Raw genomic sequence first — 19,437 nt, 5'->3', positions numbered from 1 at the left:
GATCGGCTTGTTTTGACCAAAATCCAAATGGTATTCACTTGACCAAAGACTCTTTCTCTTGTTTTTCAAATTAAAATAAAAGACCTGGTTTCGCAAACACAGCCTTTCAATACCCCGGGGACAAAGATTTTAAGGCTGTGTGGGTCAATCGGATAAAATCTAAAAAGTGACTCAAAAGGTGGCTGTTCATGCAAAGTCAGCCTTCTGGCGTCCCTTTCGGGAACGTTCGGCTGTATTGACAAAAACGGCATCACCCGATTTATTTATGACACAAAAATAAAAATTTTGACATTTTTTGGCTATTTTTGCAAAGGGGAGGTTGGACCCGATGAGGGTTGCCTACGTATCTCACGCCCTGTGAGAATCAAACCTGCGTAGTTCGGGCAGATCAGATATGGACGAGAATAATAAAAACAACTGACATATAGAAAACACTATTTTTCTTTTGCTTTTAGTAAAACAGACTATTAAAAATAAAGCATTTTTCTTTTTCACTTTCTCAAAATTTCGGCAGAGTTTCGACAGTATTTGGTCATTGGTTTTTCTAAAATAATCAATTAACCCCCTAACTGTTATTTCTCTCTTTTCTCTTTTCCTCTTTTTCTCAATTTTCCAACATTCCCGAGATTCAAAAGCCGGTCAACATGCTGGTTCGAAACAAATATATGTACAGAACAAATAGGATGCATCAGGATGGTCTTTTCATTTCAGGTTGCTAGCCCTAGACGGACCCAACCCCTGTGTTGAGTCCCCTAAGTCAAATGCAGCATGATGCAATTAAGCGCTCCTACTAGGGATCCGGCATGAAGTCAAGTTATTCTAGGTTCAAAACCTGGGTATGTGTTCTAAACAGTGCACTCGAGCGGACAACTCGAGTCGAGGAGGGGGCAGCGTACCAGGGACCCGCGGGATCGTCCGGCTTTGCAACTTATCCGAGCCTCTTTTTTTATTTCAGGGTATGACACTAACAGAATAGGGAGTCTCAACCAGTAAGCACATCCCGGGAGGTGAGAAGAGAAGGGTTTCGGCATAGCTTATATACAGTTCAGATAATATCAAAGCGATAAAGCATTTAGCACCTTTAGCATGAAACATGTAAGGAAATCAGATAAAGCCAACACAACAATTATTCTAAGCTCGAATTCTTAAACCCTGAACCAGAGTTTCTGGGTTAGGTCCCTGGCAGAGTCTCCAGAGCTGTCACACCTCCTTTTTCACTTACACACCCGGGGAAAGGGTATAAATAAAAGAGTTTTTCCATTTAAAGGACAATCGAAACGAGATTTATTTATTAAAATTCAGAGTCGCCACTTGGGAGTTTAGTGGTGTCCCAAGTCACCGGTTTAATCCCGAACCGAGGAAACGTATGACTTTGTTAACAGTCCGCGAACCAAAAATCTGAGTAAGGAATTCTGTTAACCCGGGAGAAGGTGTTAGGCACTCCCGAGTTCCGTGGTTCTAGCACGGTCACTCAACTACTATAATTGGCCTATTATCTGATTTTAATACATGTTTTAGCCTATGGTGCAATTTCAACTTTATAGCCGCTTGAATTAATTATTTTTAGGAGAAAGATTCACCGTCATCTAAAACACGTCTTTAGACCACGTCACATAAATGCACCCGCGGTCCACGATACATTTTATTTAACGTTGTTGAGATTCGGATTTGGGTCACATAAATGCACACCCGAAAATTTCTTATCCACCAGCTTCTGTCACTTAATTCAACAAAGCATCCACCATTCAATTTTCGTAATTGATCATCACATGTACACAACAAATTGATTTATCAACAAGGAAAAAAAATTGATTTATCGTCATACATAGAAAACGATAACGATTGCACACCAACTTAGTTAACAGGAAACTCCAATTGTTCATTTTGTTGGTATTGAAAGAGAGCTTCTCAAAAGCCTTAAACAAATGCATCACTTTTCTTGATTCAGATACACTTTTCCTTGCTTCTTCCAACAACCTTTCCCTCCTCCTCTTTAAAGTTCAGTCAGCCGTTTCAACCGAACACACATACTCGTCTGCCCTTTCCGCCATTTCATCAGTCACACAGCGATTACCCAATTCAACAGTCTCAATGTTTTTAAACCAAAACAATTTGTAAAGCGAGTGGTAATACATAAATTCTCCGTTTCTAATTTTCAAACTAACTGAGCTTCCAAATAAAGACAAAGCCTATGAAACAAAAAGCAAACAAACTGGGAGAAACGATTCATGGTTTTTCTGAAAATCTAACGATGCAGTGCTTTTAAACAAGGACAAATCAATATACCACACATATAGTAATCAAAACTCACATTTAATTCAAACTCAGTCATGATCTAGTACAAACCAGATATAAAATAAAGATCTAAAGCTCAAGAGAAAGGGAAATGTACCTCTAAATAGATAACACTGACTGTTTCAAAATTCACGATGCGTAGGGTCACGGTCGGAACCTTGACAGCAAACCTCGAGCGAACATCTGTCTTGCCCCGATAACTGTTCTCATGGCTGATCCGCTACTGAAGTTATGGTGTGTTCATAGTGACCTTTGAAGAAGAGTGAAGGGATGACGATGGATGGTGTTGAATGGGCTGCTGTGATGGCGTCGCGGCTGAGTGAGAAACAACGACGGGAGGAACTGGAGGGGTCTATTTTTGCTATGTTGGTGAGGGGGGGGTCGCGTGTAGAAGCAAGGGTCGTTTGGAGAAGATGACTAACAGGGGGGGGGGCTGTATTGTTTTTGCTCAAACGCAGGACGATGGGGTCCCTTCCCAAAAGCTGCGCCGATAGTCTATTTTTTTCAGCTTTTCGTTCTTTTAGCTATTCCCCGCTTTTTTCATTCTTTAGGTGTTAGCTTGTTTATATACATAGGTCTAGGTTAGTGGTAGGGTTTTAGGTTAAGGGGGTATGTGCCTAGGAATTATGGGCTTAAAAATTATGGGCTAGGTCCAAAATTAGGCCTAACAATGGTTGCTCGAGCCCAAGCTCTATTCTTTCGCTGCGAACGAGATTAAAAATACAGGCCCATTTATTAATTATTCCTACTATTCAAATAATTATTAAAATAAAACTAATCATTAAAACAAATCTATTTTTGGTATTTTCAAATATCATATTAAAATAAAAATACGATACTATTGTTGTGTATATATTTTTAAGATATTATTTTTAGATTAAAAATGACTACAAAACATTAATGAACCTATTTTTTGTTTTCTTGTAATAAATAAAGTAAAAAGAGCTAAAATTACTTAAAATATCTATATTATGCCTAAATTAAATATTTTATGCTAATATATAAAAAATCTTGGGAAGGGTCAAAAATCACATGTCTACAACAAGTTGTCCTTCATATTGCATTGTCACGACCCTAACCCCGAACCCAGTCGTGATGTCGCCTCTCGTGAAGACAAGGACAGCCAGTTCAACCCAACTCAACTTTTAAAGCAGTTAATCAACATAAAAATAGTCTAAACATGATTTAAACAATACTAAATAGTGGAAATATCGATAACAATGTGGAAAGTCCAACCCGACACAACTCTAACCGGGGTGTCACAAGTCACGAGCATCACTAAACCATAATACTAGTCTGCTAAAGTCATAAATTACTACAAGTGTTTGAAAGGAAACAGAAATGATAGAGAAGTAGAGACACGGGGCTGCAGACATCAACAACTACCTCGTAGTCTCCGAAAAACCGCCTGGAACCGGAGGAATCAGCACTCAGGAGCGGTACTAGCTACGCCTGAATCTGCACAAAGGGTGCATGGAGTAAAGTGAGTACTCCAACTTAGTGAGTTTCGCCCCTCGGGCACATCATCAATAATTTTCGCCCCTCGGGCTCAATCTCATATCACAATGGGTACCCGCGCTCACTGGAGGTGTGCAGACTCCGGGAGGGGCCCTTTACGGCCCAAGCGCAATATCAAGCCATCTCGTGGCATCAAATCTAGGCCCTCGGCCTCATATCAATCAAGCCACCTCGTGGCGTATATATCTCAGGCCCTCGGCCTCAAATCAGTATCAGTGTTTCCTCATAACTATGCCCTCAGCCTTACTCAGTCAAAGAAATACTCACAAGCCCACCGGGCATTAGTAAAACAGTATTCTTAGCCCAAAACATCATTTAAAATATCATTTAAGTCTCAAAACGGAGTAAAAATGGCTGAGTAGAAAAACAGTGAAAAATAACATGACTGAGTTCAATTAATAAGTTAAAACAGTGAGGAAATAGTAATAAAAATTCCCGAAGGGTTCAAATAGTTGGCACGAAGCCCAAATATGGCAATCAGCCCAAATCATGATGATAACATATAAGTTTCAGTCAAATACGCGGTAAAATCATCAATTGGGACGGACCAAGTCACGATCCATAATAGTACACGACCTCACACTCGTCATCAAGCGTGTGCCTCATCTCAATATAGCACTACGATGTGCGATCTGAGGTTTCAAACCCTCAGGACATCATTTACAATCATTACTCACCTCGAACCGGCTAAATCTCTAACTCGCGATGCCTTTGCCCCTCGAATCGGCCTCCACGCGCGTCGAATCTATCCAAAATCAGAACGAATACGCCATAATATGCAAAGGGAACAAAACCCAAGTGAAAACAAATACCACAAAATTCCAGAAATTGGTCAAACCCGACCCGCGGGCCCACATATCGGAATTTGACAAAATTCACAAAACTAGAATCTTTATACTCTCACGAGTCTAACCATATGAAAAGTATCCAATTCCGATACCATTTGGTCCTTCAAATCATCATTTTACATTTTTAAAAGATTTCACAATTTTCTTCCCAAATTCCATCCCAAATCACGAGTTAAATGATGAATTCAATGATAGATTCATGTACTCTAACCAAATCTAAGTTAGAATCACTTACCCCAATGAATTTCTTGAAAAATCTTCAAAAAATCACCAAAATCTGAGCTCTCTAGGTCAAAATATCAAATAAAACCCAAAACCTCGTATTTATAGAGTACCCCACAGATTTCCACCTCCGCTGACTGCACAAAATCGACCGCGGTCCGCATAAAACTAGTGCGCACAAAAACTACCGCGGTCGCACAAGCTTTCCTCTGCAGTGACAGGCTTTAGTATTTTGGCCATAACTTTCGCTACAGATGTCCAAATTGCAATATCTTTACCTTACTGAAAACTAGACACGAAGGGCTACAACTTTCGTTTTTACATCATCTCAACATTCCTTGTAGATCAAAAGATATGAACTTCCGAAGTAGGACCAGTGAAATGTTCCCCACCGCAGCCGCACTGCTTTTATGCGGTCCGCACAGCAGCTACCGCGGCCGCACTTCATTTTGTGCGGTCCGTACAGCACATACCGCGACCGCACTTCTTTTTTGTGCGGACCGCGCGGATGGGTTCCGAGGCCTGCAACCCTTCTGGACCTGCTACAACTATGATTTTCGGCCTAAAACATCCCGGAACCTACCCGGAACTCCCGGAACTTCAAACCAATTGTACCAACACATCCCATGACATCGTTCAAACTTGTTCAAAACTTCGAAATGCTCATAACAACATCAATCACCAATTTAACATAGGATTCAAGCCTAAGAACTCCAAGAACTCTTAAATTATGTTTTCGATCAAAAAGTCTATCAAATCTCGTCCGAATGACCTAAAATTTTGCACACACATCCCAAATGACACAACGAAGCTACTGCCACTCTCGGAATTCCATTCTGACCCGTATATCAAAATCTCGCCAATCAACCGGAACCGCCAAAATATCAACTTCACCAATTTAAGCCTAACTCTTCTCTACAATTCCAAAATCCATTCCGATCGCGCTCCTAAGTCACAAATCACCTCCCGAAGCTAACTAAACCATCGTAACTCACTTCCGAGCCTTCTAACACATAAGTCAACATCCGGTTGACTTTTCCAACTTAAGCCTTCTTAAAAGAGACTAAGTGTCCCAAACTTCACCAAACTCATTCCGGACTCGATCCGCCCAACCCGATACCACAAAAACACAGATAGCGAAACATAAAGAAGCTGAAATGCGGAAAACGAAACGGTAACTCATGAGACGACTGGCCGAGTCGTCACATGCATCAAATCCGGTATTCCTTGAGGAGACCGAACACATTGAGATTCACTTTCACTTCATTAGAGAGAAGATTCTCTCGGGATATATTGTTACAAAGTTTGTAAAGTGAAATGATCAACTTGCAAATATTTTCACCAAATCTCTTACTGATCCTCGTATTAGTTATATATGTAAAAAGCTTGGTACATATAATTTATATGCACCAGCTTGAGGGGAAGTATTAGAATTAGTTCATGTATAGCATCTGTTACGCCCCAAACTCGGGAGTCCTGACCGATGCTCAATCGAGTGAACCCAACTGAGCAAGCTTTATTAAACACTTTTTACCCAACTCAATATGAATAAGGAAACCACGCTTTTGTTTACTTAGACAATAGGAAAGATCGTACATTCAACATCGTTAGTTCATTTTGTATCACAACCTTAAACCATGGTTAAGTTTCCAAGATTCCATACAGTTACAATTTAGAGAAAACAAGAGTTTAGAATTACAACATAGTCTAGGGACCCATCCAATGCCCGTACATAACCCACACAAACGTCTACGGATCCTCTAAGGATACAAAAGACAGTTATGATAATGACGGCAACAAGGTTCCGGCCATACCTCAAAAGTGGTAATTTATAACAAAAGATGTACGGCATAACCCCCTGGAAGAAAAAGGGGCTCACCAAGATTTTCTGAGAGGAGGATACTCCGCTACCTGCGATCGGCACTGTCCGCTATAGAACCACCTACATTCATTTCAAAAATATAGCGCCCTGGCAAAAGGGACGTTAGTACCATGGAATAGTACTAGTATGTATAACTAAACACCATCTTATTAGAAAGAACTATCATACAAGAACAGGGAAATCACAAGAGACAATCAAAAGCTTTAACCGGACACCACGTCATCAAATAAAAGCATCATATAACTTTCACATAATTTCCATAGCTTTAGTTTTGGGCCATTTCATACTGTTCATTACCATTCACAATACCACCGCTTGCTTGAACGGAGTCCGATCACGACCCGATCGGCTAGATTGCCTCATTTGAGACATGTACCTCAATCACAATCTCATTCTCCCTTTTCGGAATTCAATATTAGTACAATACTACCATGTGTGCGGCATGACGTCCGATCACGGCCCGATCGGCTAGGCCGCCTTACCAAGGCGTTATTCCTTTCTCATTAATCATCTCGTTTCAATCTTTATTTCACATATATCAATTCATAGGCACTTAGGGCCACAATTATCACATCAATTCCACTTTCAAAGTTAACCTTGCAATTTAGGATCATAGGCACATACAAAAGCAATTCAAGTTGTAAGCATAGCTAAGGTTTCACATAGTTGACATGACAATCTCAGTTTTAATCTTGACGTGAAGTCTAGGCATTTCAACACATGGTTCATATTCTTCGCACATCTTTTGATATCTAGAATAGTACATTGCACACATTGAGGTACACCTTTCATGTATATATAAAATTTCTAAACCAATTCATGTGAAATAACAATCAATACATTAATCAAATTTTTGTCTTACCACATTTGCATAGACACCAATGGAGCTCAATTTCTAAGAAGATGGGATTTTAGTCATACATACCTCAATAGAGCTTTCCTTAAATTCTTACAACAAGAATAACTTCGGAACTCCTAGCAACTTCGATTTATTTTATGAGAATTACAAGTTGAATCAAGAATTAGAAGGATAGTCAAGATTCTAGCTCACTAATACATTCTATCAAACACTATGTGTACATTATGTTTAAGACTCTTTTTTTGTGTAAGATTCCATCATTCCACAATCCCTCTTTTATCATTTTTAGCACATCATCTTCCTACATTCTTTCATTACCCATGCATGCAAAACAAACAACCCTCAAGTCTAAGAACTATCTTGTTAATAACCCATTTTAGCTACATTTTGGAATTAAGAGCTTGGGTGATAGGAGCTTACCTCTTGGGAAGGAGACCTAGGTGCCTCTCTTGTTAATCTTCAAGGTGGTTAAGCAAGAGTTAAAGAACAATTGATGAAGACCACTTTCTCTCCCTAGGATCCTTTCCCCCACTCTAAACTATCAAAAAAATATGCTCAAAATGGCCTAATATGGGTGTTTTAACGGAATGAAGACGGGTTTTAAAAATTAGAAATTAGAAGCCCCGACACAATCTGCGATTGCATAATGGACATGCGGCCCGCAAAAGAGACCGCAAAATGGCCCCCAAAACCTGAACAAACTGCCCGGGTATGCGACAAGAATGCGGTCCACATACCTGTTCTGCGGTCGCATAATGCACCGCAAAACTGTCCTTCGCTAAATTCCAAGGAGATTATGTGATGACTATGCGGCCCTCATATTGATTATGCGATCGCATATTTGGCCGCATATTTGACCTCAAATTAACCATCAAACTGCCTCACTCTGCGGCGACTATGCGGTCCACATACCTATTATGCGACCGCATAATGGACTGCAGAAACGCGTTTTTCTGAAAAACATAATTCCTTAACTTTTTAATGCACAGATCAATCCAAAGGGTCCGAACTGCAAGAATTTTACGAACTTCTTACACATTCCTAACTTAGCACTACGAGATTTCGAGTTTTTTGAGTAGAAATTTCACGGGGCCTTACATCCTCCCCCATTGGTATAGAAAGCTTTAGGTATATGTAAACATTGTATATAAATAAGCTATTGTAAAACACTTAAGGAACATCAATAGTATATATTTTTTCCCGTGCTTTCTCACATATAAATTAATCAGGTAATTCATCTCTAAATTATATGTTCGCTATCTGAATATCATCTTACTCTCCCTCTCATCTAGACACCATATTCAAAATTCAGATACAACTGCAAAGGTATAGATTTTCAGATCCAATTGAAATTTTATTAACTTGAAATGATACAAAAATCACCATTCCTACAAAGACAATGGAAGGATACAAGTTTAAAAGAGAAGAGCGGGGAAGCAAGATAGAGAAGAACGGTAAGGCCTAAATAGACAAGCTATGACATACCTCTAAGAATTCATACTCACGTGTACCTGAAAACGTGGGATCAAGTTCCTGCAAATGATTTACTACTTCTATTAGAAATCATGTCTGCAGATTAAAATCTTGGAGGCACAAGAGGAAGAGAGTGTGTACCTGGTAACGCTCTAATGCATTGTTAATTGCAACAACATCACCTTTACAAAGCTGGAAAATACCAGCATTAAGAAGATGCTCTCTAACTCCATATTTCAATAAGTTGTTCTTGACTGAGTCTCGTGCTATCGCCTCAAAGACCTCGGTTGCTCTCTGGAATCTGGGGGAATTTTGTGTCAGACAGTCAAGTTTTCCAGGAAGACCCAATTCTTCTTAGACGTTGAGCAATACTACAAGTTAAAATATTTGTTTATCAACATAAGTGAAGGTTCAGCGCTTTTAACATGGCATTTACAATAGAGGTCTTCCCTTTTATCAGTAGAGGTCTTTTCTTAATTCTGAACTAGTTCCGTTTTCCTAACTCTTTGATAGTAACCCCTTTTTCTACTTTCCTTTTTTTAATCCTACCGAACATGAGATTAACAGCGCCAGCATCTCCAGGGAGACTTGGATCAAGTTCAATGATTCCACAGAGAAATGTGTAAGATTAACAGGTAAGCTTAGCATCAATTTCAGATCTCCAGGATTATTTGTGTTCTGTAAGGAATTTTCTTTTATAAGTTAAAGTTCATATTTTGACCATTTTCCCTTTGTCTTACATGTGTCAATCTTTCACCGTTCAACATTGAGTTTTTCAATGACAACTATTTGAAATTCTTTATTTTAAGAAAAGCTATCATAGACCATCAATACATACCTCTCTATTTGAGCAGAGAACTCTGCAATTTTTTGCTTGCACTGATTTGCAGTTGATGTTGCATCTTCGCTCTGGAAAAGATCAGCTGCTTTCTCATAGTAAACGATAGCCTGCACCAAATTTTTCTCTTGCTCATATAAATCAGCAATTTCCTGCATACAGAAGAAGAGTACCTAGAATCATTTGATGGAAGAAGGGCCATATACTACCTCAACACGAAAATTACTCAATAAAGACCAATTCACTACACTTTCTTAATATATAAGCACCTTAAAGTGTTAAGTGCAGGATTTATTGAAGAGAGGGGAAGAAAAATAAACATTATATATGTAATACAAGAAACTGAAAAAACAGTGGTACGGATAAATGATGCGAAGGTCTACAACCACGTTAATATGAAGTGAAAATCATGTAAATCAGGTTAAATAAATATTTTGAATTTCTGATTTAGATGCAAATATGCAATTTCAAATTAATTGAAACAAATAAATTCTATAACGTCCTCTTAACAACAATATATCACTTCGCTAGTTATATTTATTGTTTCTCGTCCGTGGGCGATCACGTGCATGCCTTATAGCCTTGGTGCATGCATTGAAGGGCCGCCTAAGCACGACGAAGCACCCATCCTATGGTGCATCTAGCTTTAGGACTTAAACCGCCTCTAATGAGCCTTGACAACATTGTTTGCCACTTGAAAGTTTGATTAAGCACACAGTACGTGCATTGAGAATACCAGAATGCACATCCAGCTTCTCACGGTAATAAAGTTATACCTTGCAATATCTTGCAGACACGCTTAGTCTTCCAATCTCCAGAAACATGTTTACAGCCTGCTCTAGACAATATTTTGCCTCTGCATAATATACGTGTTAAGAAATTCTTAGCCAAAGGAGAAGCTGACAAGAAAGGAAGGGATGAACAAATAAAATGTGATGATTTCATAGAAGATAACCCCAGAAATGATCAACGATATGAGACTATAATGAAGATATACATGCTATATGAATTTTATTATCAGTTAATTATTGATGTATGATGTACCAAGACAGTTACCAAGCGGTCTACTCAGGTTCGTGGTGCTGAGCTATATATTTCAACTAGTGACATTATCTGACATTAAGAAAGTAGAGGAAATATATGGTGCAATCAACTATCACCACCTATGACCACTCAAAGATAAACTTCTCCAATGAGTTGCTTCTCCCTAAACCCATCAGCGTTTTCCTGCTGAAGGAATTCTGTAAATGCTTCTATATAAGGCAGGAATGGACTTATATCAAAATATGTCAAATACTAGTTTGAAGCACATGAAATGTTCTGCAACGCAAAAGTATTGCTCCAAAGAGAATGAGGTATGCTTTAACTTACTGACCTTTAGTATTGGTCTTCTTTTAACAATGAGCAGCATCAGCATAAGCATTAGCCGCCTCATGTTGGCTATCCAACTGTGAACATAGAGTAAAACTAACAGAATTGTATAGGAAAAGCATCAGATAGAGACATATTACAACAGGACAATAAAACACTACCTTCAGATGACAATTAGCCAATTTGACATATACCGCTCCAGCTTGATCCCCTGAAAGAAAAGCATCCGTAGATTATATGCAGTTTCTCAGCATATACGACATGGCGATGTAGCTTACAAAACCATAATCGTTTTCCCATTAGATCCTCAAGAAGTCAAAGAATCCTCGACCTCATCATGTTTAGAGACTAATGTAATTTTTCCATAATCACAACTGAATGTCAATCTTATAAAATGAGCAATTCAACCAGGAATAGAATAATTTCTTTATCTCAAATTTACATTATTTTCCATCTTTTGTCTCAAGTAACATAACCATATTCACTGTCATACACAAAGCACAGAGACGATTGGAGAAACATCAAAATCTTGTTGTGCATGTGATGTTGGGCTAAAACAGTCCAAAGATACTTTTAACATGGTGTAATATTGTTCGCTTTGGGCCAAGCTCGCACGATTTTCCCCGAAAGGCAGTACATCATTAATAGTATTAAACACCTTATAAGTAGTATTTTTTTTCCTACTTTCCACGTGGCACTTTGTTCACACACCCAACACCTAATGTTGGATTTTAAGCTATTAATGCTTAAAATAGGATGAATGGGAAACGGAGAGAAAAATAAAATATTTGAGTAATATTTGAGTTTCCCTCCTTGATTGTCCCATATGGGAAGAGGAAAAGGTTTTTGATGGGTATATAAGCAATTTCTCTTCTTCTAACTCATAAAGAGTTGAGAAGAAGGCAAGCCCCGCACCGCCGTCGTCGTCACTCGGCTTCGGATTTGGTCAAATGATCGTTTGATTAATTTTTGGACAAAATTTATTTGTTAATAGTAAATATTAACATAAATGTTATTAAATATATGGTTTAATAACAAAATATTAATATTAAAATAAATATTAATATTAAATCCAATTCAGTTATCCAATTTTCAGTTTTCTGTTTTAATATACCAGCCATCTATTTCATATTTCGTATTCTGTATTTCATATCTCTTATATTGCTGTTATTTTATTATGCATTTTTATGTTACTAATATATCGGCTCCTGTTGCTTTTTTTGAGCCGAGGGTCTCCTGAAAACAGCTTCTCTACCCTTCGGGGTAGGGGTAAGGTCTGCGTACATATTACCCTCCCCAGACCCCACTTGTGGGATTATACTGGGTCGTTGTTGTTGTTGTTGTTGTTGTTGTTGTTTTTGTAACAAAAAATTAACTACCCTTCAATTTTCCCTCTTTATTGTTGAGTAAATAACCATTTATGTTATGACATTTATTCTTTGGCCGTTTTGCAAAAACAGCCATTCTGAAGAGTTGCACCTCTTCAGATTTCAGCCTAACTTTGGCTATAAATACAAGTCCATTCTCTCAGATTTTCCATATGAATTTTCTGAGTTCTTCTCCTTTCTTCTGCATATTTTAACTTCAAAGAAAGCAACAGTTAGTGTGATTTGCTACCGAACTTTGTATTCGCTGAAACACTGGGGTTTGAAGTACCACTACACCAGTGTGTAATTGGTTCTATCCTGGGAGGAAATAATCCATAACCTTGGGTACTAGGAGGGGATTAAATTCTTTAAGGAAACACTGTGAATTCAGTGGGCTCGAATTGTTTTTTTTTTTATTTCGTTTACATTTTTGTTTATGTTATTTTATTTTCTCTAGAATTGTTCTACAAATACAGATTACTAACAAGCTTAAGAAATTTAATATATTTTCTGTATTTGTGTTATACTCATTGTTTTTGGAGAGTAAAACCTTTGTGGTTTGTACTCTATTAGAGATTAAAATCTACGTAATTTTAACGTTTGTGTCATTCGTTTACAAAAATGACGAATGACAACGGAAACCAAGCTATTCCGATGGTAACTGCCAATGTGCCTTAACGAGCCGAACAACACCGACAGCATTGGCATCGGCGGAGAAACCCGAAAAAATTTTCGGGATTGATTTCAAGCGCTGGCAGCAAAAGATGTTCTTCTACTTGACTACTCTAAGTCTCCAGAAGTTCATCAAGGAAGATGTTCTTGTGCTGTCCGATGAAACTCTAGAGACTGAACGCTTTCTCGTGATTGAGGCGTGGAAGCATTCAGATTTTTTGTGCAAGAATTATATTCTAAGCGGGTTGGAGGATGCTTTTTATAACGTCTACAATAGCGTGGAAACGTCAAAAGAACTGTGGATTGCGCTTGAAAAAAAAATACAAAACTGAAGATGTCGGGTTGAAGAAGTTCGTTGCTGCAAAGTTTTTGGATTACAAAATGGTAGATAGCAAGTTTGTTATTACCCAAGTCCAGGAATTGCAAGTGATTATTCACGATCTCCTTGCTGAAGGTATAAGTAGAATTAATACTAGTGTTGGTAGTATTAATTTTATTATGTTTACTAACAGAATTTTCATTGAAGGTCTTGTCATCAATGAAGCATTCCAAGTAGCAGCGATGATTGAGAAGTTGCCTCCGTTGTGGAAGGACTTCAAAAATTATTTGAAACACAAACGCAATGAGATGTCCCTTGAAGATCTCATTGTTCGGTTGAGAATCGAAGAGGACAATAAAGCTACTGACAAGAGAGGCCATGGAAACTTAACAATAATGGGAGCAAATATTGTTGAAGAGAACAAAAAGAGGAAGAAGGCTTCTGGACCGAAATACAACCCAAGCAAGAAGCGGTTCAATGGAAATTGCTACAACTGTGGAAAAGCCGGACACAAATCTACGGAGTGTCGTGCTCCTAAGAAAGACAAGAAGAAGGGTCAAACAAACATGGTTGAAAAGCATGATGATGTTGATGACTTGTGTGTCATGCTTTCCGAATACAACTTGGTGGGCAATCCTAAAAAGTGGTGGATTGATTCTGGACTTCTTGTTAAGAATGGTTTTAAATGTGTTTTTGTTTCCGATAAGGTTGTAATAAGTAAGAACGAAATATTGTAGGAAAATGTTACCTCACCGAGGGCCTTTTCAAGTTGAATGTAATGGTTGTTGAAAATAATAATAAAATTTCAGCTTCGTCTTACTTACTTGAGTCAAATGAATTATGGCATATACGTTTGGGTCATGTCAATTATAAAACATTGCGGAAAATGATTAATTTGGAAGTACTGCCTAAGTTTGAATGCGACAAATCAAAATGTCAAGTATGTGTGGAATCTAAGTATTGGAATCTAAGTATGTTAAACATCCTTATAAGTCAGTTGAAAGGAATTCAAATCCTTTAGACTTAATTCACACAAATATTTGTGACATGAAGTCAATACTACCTCGCGGTGGAAAGAAGTATTTCATAACTTTTATTGACAATAGTACTCGATATTGCTATGTTTACTTGCTTAATAGTAAAGATGAAGCAATAGACGCATTCAAGCAATACAATATTGAAGTAGAAACGCAACTTAACAAGAAAATCAAAATGATAAGAAGTGATAGGGGTGGTGAATATAAATCTCCTTTTGAAAAAATATGTTTAGAATATGGTATTATTCATCAAACAACGGCCCCTTACACGCCCCAATCCACTGGGATTGCGGAAAGAAAGAATCGTACATTAAAAGAGATGATGAACTCATTGTTGATAAGTTCTGGTTTGCCACAGAACTTGTTGGGGGAAGCCGTTCTTACGGTTAATCGAATCTTAAATCGAGAGCCCCATAGCAAAACACAATCCATTTCCATATGAAAAATGGAAAAGAAGGAAGCCAAACTTGAATTATTTTAAAGTGTGGGGTGTTTGGCAAAAGTGCAAGTTCCTAAACCCAAAAGGGTAAAAATAGGAACGAAAACCGTTGATTGTGTTTTCATAGGATATGCGACTAATAGTAAAGCATATCGATTTTTGGTTCGTAAATCAGAAAATCCCGACATTCATAATAACACTGTTATAGAATCAGATAATGCTGAGTTCTTTGAAAATATATATCCGTATAAAAAGGAATGTGAGTTGATTGGTGAAGGATCTAAACGACCTCGGGAAGAAACAAAAGAAAGTACATTTAATCAGGAGGATCCAAGACGTAGTAAACGTCAAAGAACGTCTACTTAATTTGGACCAGATTTTGTGACTTTTTTATTGGAAAATGAGCCTCAAACATTTAAAGAAGCTATGTCTTCTTCGGAATCATTGTTTTGAAAAGAGGCAGTCAATAGTGAAATAGAATCCATACTGAACAACCATACATAGGAATTGGTTGATCTTCCTCCTGGAAATAAACCGTTGGGTTCTAAATGGATCTTTAAGAAGAAAATGAAAGATGATGACACTATTGACAAATTTAAGGTAAGACTTGTGGTCAAAGGGTATAGACAATGAGAAGGTCTTGACTATTTCGATACATACTCTCCAGTTACAAGAATTACGTTCATACGAACGTTCGTAGCGTTAGCTACAGTTTATGGTCTTGAAATTCATCAAATGGATGTTAAGACGGCCTTCTTAAATGGAGAGTTGGAGGAAGAAATCTACATGGAACAACCTGAAGGGTTTGTGGTTCCAGGTAAATAAAAGAAGGTATGTAGACTTGTTAAGTCCCTTTACGGACTAAAACAAGCACCCAAACAATGGTATGCGAAATTTGACCAAACAATGTTGTCAAATGGTTTTAAAATAAATGAATGTGATAAACTTGTGTACATTAAAAATGTTCCAAATCACAAAGTCATTGTTTGCTTATATGTGCATGATATGCTGATAATGAGTAATGACATTGCCAACATAAATGTGACTAAGCGCATGCTAACTGGCAAGTTTGATATGAAAGACTTGGGAGTTGCTGATTTAATTCTGGGAATTAAGATCCATAGGACTTTTCAAGGTCTGTCATTGTCAGAATCTCATTATATTAAGACAGTACTTGAAAAATTCAAGCACTTGGGCTTTAAAGTTTCAAAGACTCCAATTGACGTGAATCTTGCATTAGCAAAGAACAAAGGTCAAAGCATATCACAATTGGATTATGCTCGTGTATTGGGTTGCTTAATGTACATCATGAATTGTACACGACTAGATATAGCTTGTGCTATAAGTAAATTGAGTCGATATACGAGCATTCCAAGTCAATCTCATTGGATGGCCATGAAACGAGTTTTGTGGTATTTAGTACATACCCAGGACTTTGCTTTGCACTATAGTAAATATCCTGTGGTCATTGAGGGATACTGTGATGCAAATTGGATCACCGGATCAACTGATTCCAAGTCCACAAGTGGATATGTATTCACTATTGGTGGAGGAGCGGTATCTTGGAAGTCGTCCAAACAAACTTGTATTGCCCGCTCTACAATGGAGGCTGAGTTAATAGCCTTGGATAAAGCCGGTGAAAAAGATGAATGGCTGCGGAATTTCTTGGAAGATATTCCATTTTGGCCGAAACCGTTGGCACCAATATGCATACATTGCGATAGTCAAGCGGCAAATGGAAGGGCTGGGAGCGTTATGTATAACGGTAAATCTCGTCATATACGACGAAGACATAAAACTGTTAGAAAATTACTCTATAGATGAATTATCATGATTGACTATGTAAAGTCAAGTAATAATGTGTCGGATCCACTTACAAAAGTCCTAACTAGAGAGGTAGTTGAGAAATCATCAAGGGTAATGGGACTATGGCCGAGAACAAGTCATAGTGGAGGTAACTCTACCTAGAAGATCGAAAATCCCAAGATCTAGATTCAAGGAGATCAAACAAAGTCATTAATGACGGTTCAACATTGTCAACTAAACTTTTGGTCCATTCTCGTGATGAGACAATGTTCAGTACCAAGGATAAAGCATTAAGGCTTTTTAATGATTTCTAAATTTGATACGGGGTATATCAAATAGTGTATCTACGGGATGACATGTTTAAGAATCACCTATGTAAATGTGAAGTGTTAGCCGCTTTAAGGAGAATTTTGCAACACCAGTTCTCTATGCACTTATGAAACCGGGCAGTGTTTATGGTTGAAACGAACACAACAATGAGAACCAAAGACGGTTAAGGGTTGGTTGTATGACTTGTGGTTGTCTAGGTATACAGACGGTTCAAAGATATCAAACCTACCGATTGATCGAGTATATCCAACATAAGTTCACTACGGAAAGTTCAAAGGGAAACCTACTTATCCAGATGCAATTAATCCTTGCTTGCGAATCACACAGTTTTTCATGCATACTTCCGTGATATAGCCATTCCCATTCATGTGGTGGATTGTTGGGTTTTTAAGCTATTAATGCTTAAAATAGGGTGAATGGAAAATGAAGGGAAAAATAAAATATTTGAGTAATATTTGACTTTCCCTCCTTGATTGTCCCATGTCAGAAGAGGAAAAGGTTTTTTATGGGTATATAAGCAATTGCTCTTCTTCTAGCTCATAAAGAGTTGAGAAGAAGGTAAGCCTCGCGCCGTCGTCGCTCGCTCGGCTCGACTTCGGCTTCGGATTTGGTCAAATGATCGATTGATTAATTTTTGGACCAAATTTATTTGTTATTAGTAAATATTAACAGAAATATTATTAAATATTTGGTTTAATAACAAAGTATTAATATTAAAATAAATATTAATATTAAATCCAATTCAGTTATCCAATTTTCAGTTTTCTGTTTTTGTAACAGAAAATTAACTACCCTTCAATTTTCCCTCTTTATTATTGAGTAAATAGTCATTTATGTTATGACAATTATTCTTTGGCCATTTTGCAAAAATAGCCATTCTGAAGAGTTGCACCTCTTCAGATTTCAGCGCAACTTTGGACTTGTATTTCTCTCAGATTTTCCATACGAACTTTCTGAGTTCTTCTCCTTTCTTCCGCATATTTTAACTTCAAAGAAAGCAACAGTACGTGTGATTTGCTACCGAACTTTGTGTTCGCTAAAACACTGGAGTTTGAAGTACCACTACACCAATGTGTAATTGGTTCTATCATAGGAGGAAATAATCCATAACCTTGGGTACTAAGAGGGGATTAAATTCCTTAAGGAAACATTACGAATTCAGTGGCTCGAATTGGTTTTTTTTTATTTCATTTACATTTATATTTATATTATTTTATTTTCTCCAGAATTGCTTTACAAATACATATTACTAACACCTAACACATGAATTATAAGCAAGAGTTGATCCATTCAAATATAAGAGCAGGTCCATAACATGGTAAAAGCGGCTGAGTAAATAACTCTCTTTAAATGAACAACGCTCCAGTGATTAGAACATTAGAAGAATTATGACCTTTCCACCTACTTTACACACAAAATTTTACATAAAATTAGACTTTTTCAAAACGAATTTATCAGATATTTACTTTAACCAAACAATAATCGGCATAAAAGAAACAATTGTTCAGATAACAATGAACTCGCAAAACAGAATCACGCGTTGATATATATAAGAGGAAGATTTTTATATTAAAAATGATAATTTACCATAGAGTGTAGATAAGAAACTAACAAGATTTGGCGAGTTTGAAGCAATTGGCAGCTTTATCAAAAAATTAGCAGCTAAGCTTCTTCTCAGCTTGCTTCTCAAATTCCCCTCCCTCGGCAATGTGATCCCCCATTCTGGGACAAGGGATGACGATGATCGTTGAATCAAGTGAAAATTATAAGACGAGAAACTGTGATGGAAAAGATAAGTATTAGATAAATCTACAAGAGCAATGCATGAGAGTTGGGAATGAAAAATGATTATTCAAGCATTGACGGGGCTTTACTTCTTTTATATGGAGTATTGATTATGCATAGACACGTGTGCTTGTTCTAATTAAATACGTAGCTAGTAATCACGTAGTCATATTACAATCGGTAAAGGGCTAAAAATACCTTTAACCTATTGGATTTGGCTCAAAATTGCCCTACTTTCACCTGTTGGTTCATAATTGTCCTCAACATTATATTTTGACATACAAATACCCCCACACTAACAAAAAATATAAAAAGAATTTTAAATATGGCATGGCACCATATAATTAGTCCACATGGAATTATAAATTATACTAAT

At 37.5% G+C, this 19,437-nt stretch overlaps 1 pseudogene; it reads right to left on the bottom strand.

The window, feature by feature from the left end:
- Nucleotides 1-721: 721 nt before the first annotated feature.
- Nucleotides 722-19,106, bottom strand: LOC107802205 (alpha-soluble NSF attachment protein-like; annotated as a pseudogene).
- Between the last annotated feature and the right edge of the window lie 331 nt (nt 19,107-19,437).

Source organism: Nicotiana tabacum, chromosome 11 (genome assembly GCF_000715075.1).
Source record: "Nicotiana tabacum cultivar K326 chromosome 11, ASM71507v2, whole genome shotgun sequence".
Classification (NCBI taxonomy): domain Eukaryota; kingdom Viridiplantae; phylum Streptophyta; class Magnoliopsida; order Solanales; family Solanaceae; genus Nicotiana; species Nicotiana tabacum.
This window is presented reverse-complemented; position numbering and strand designations above follow the sequence as displayed.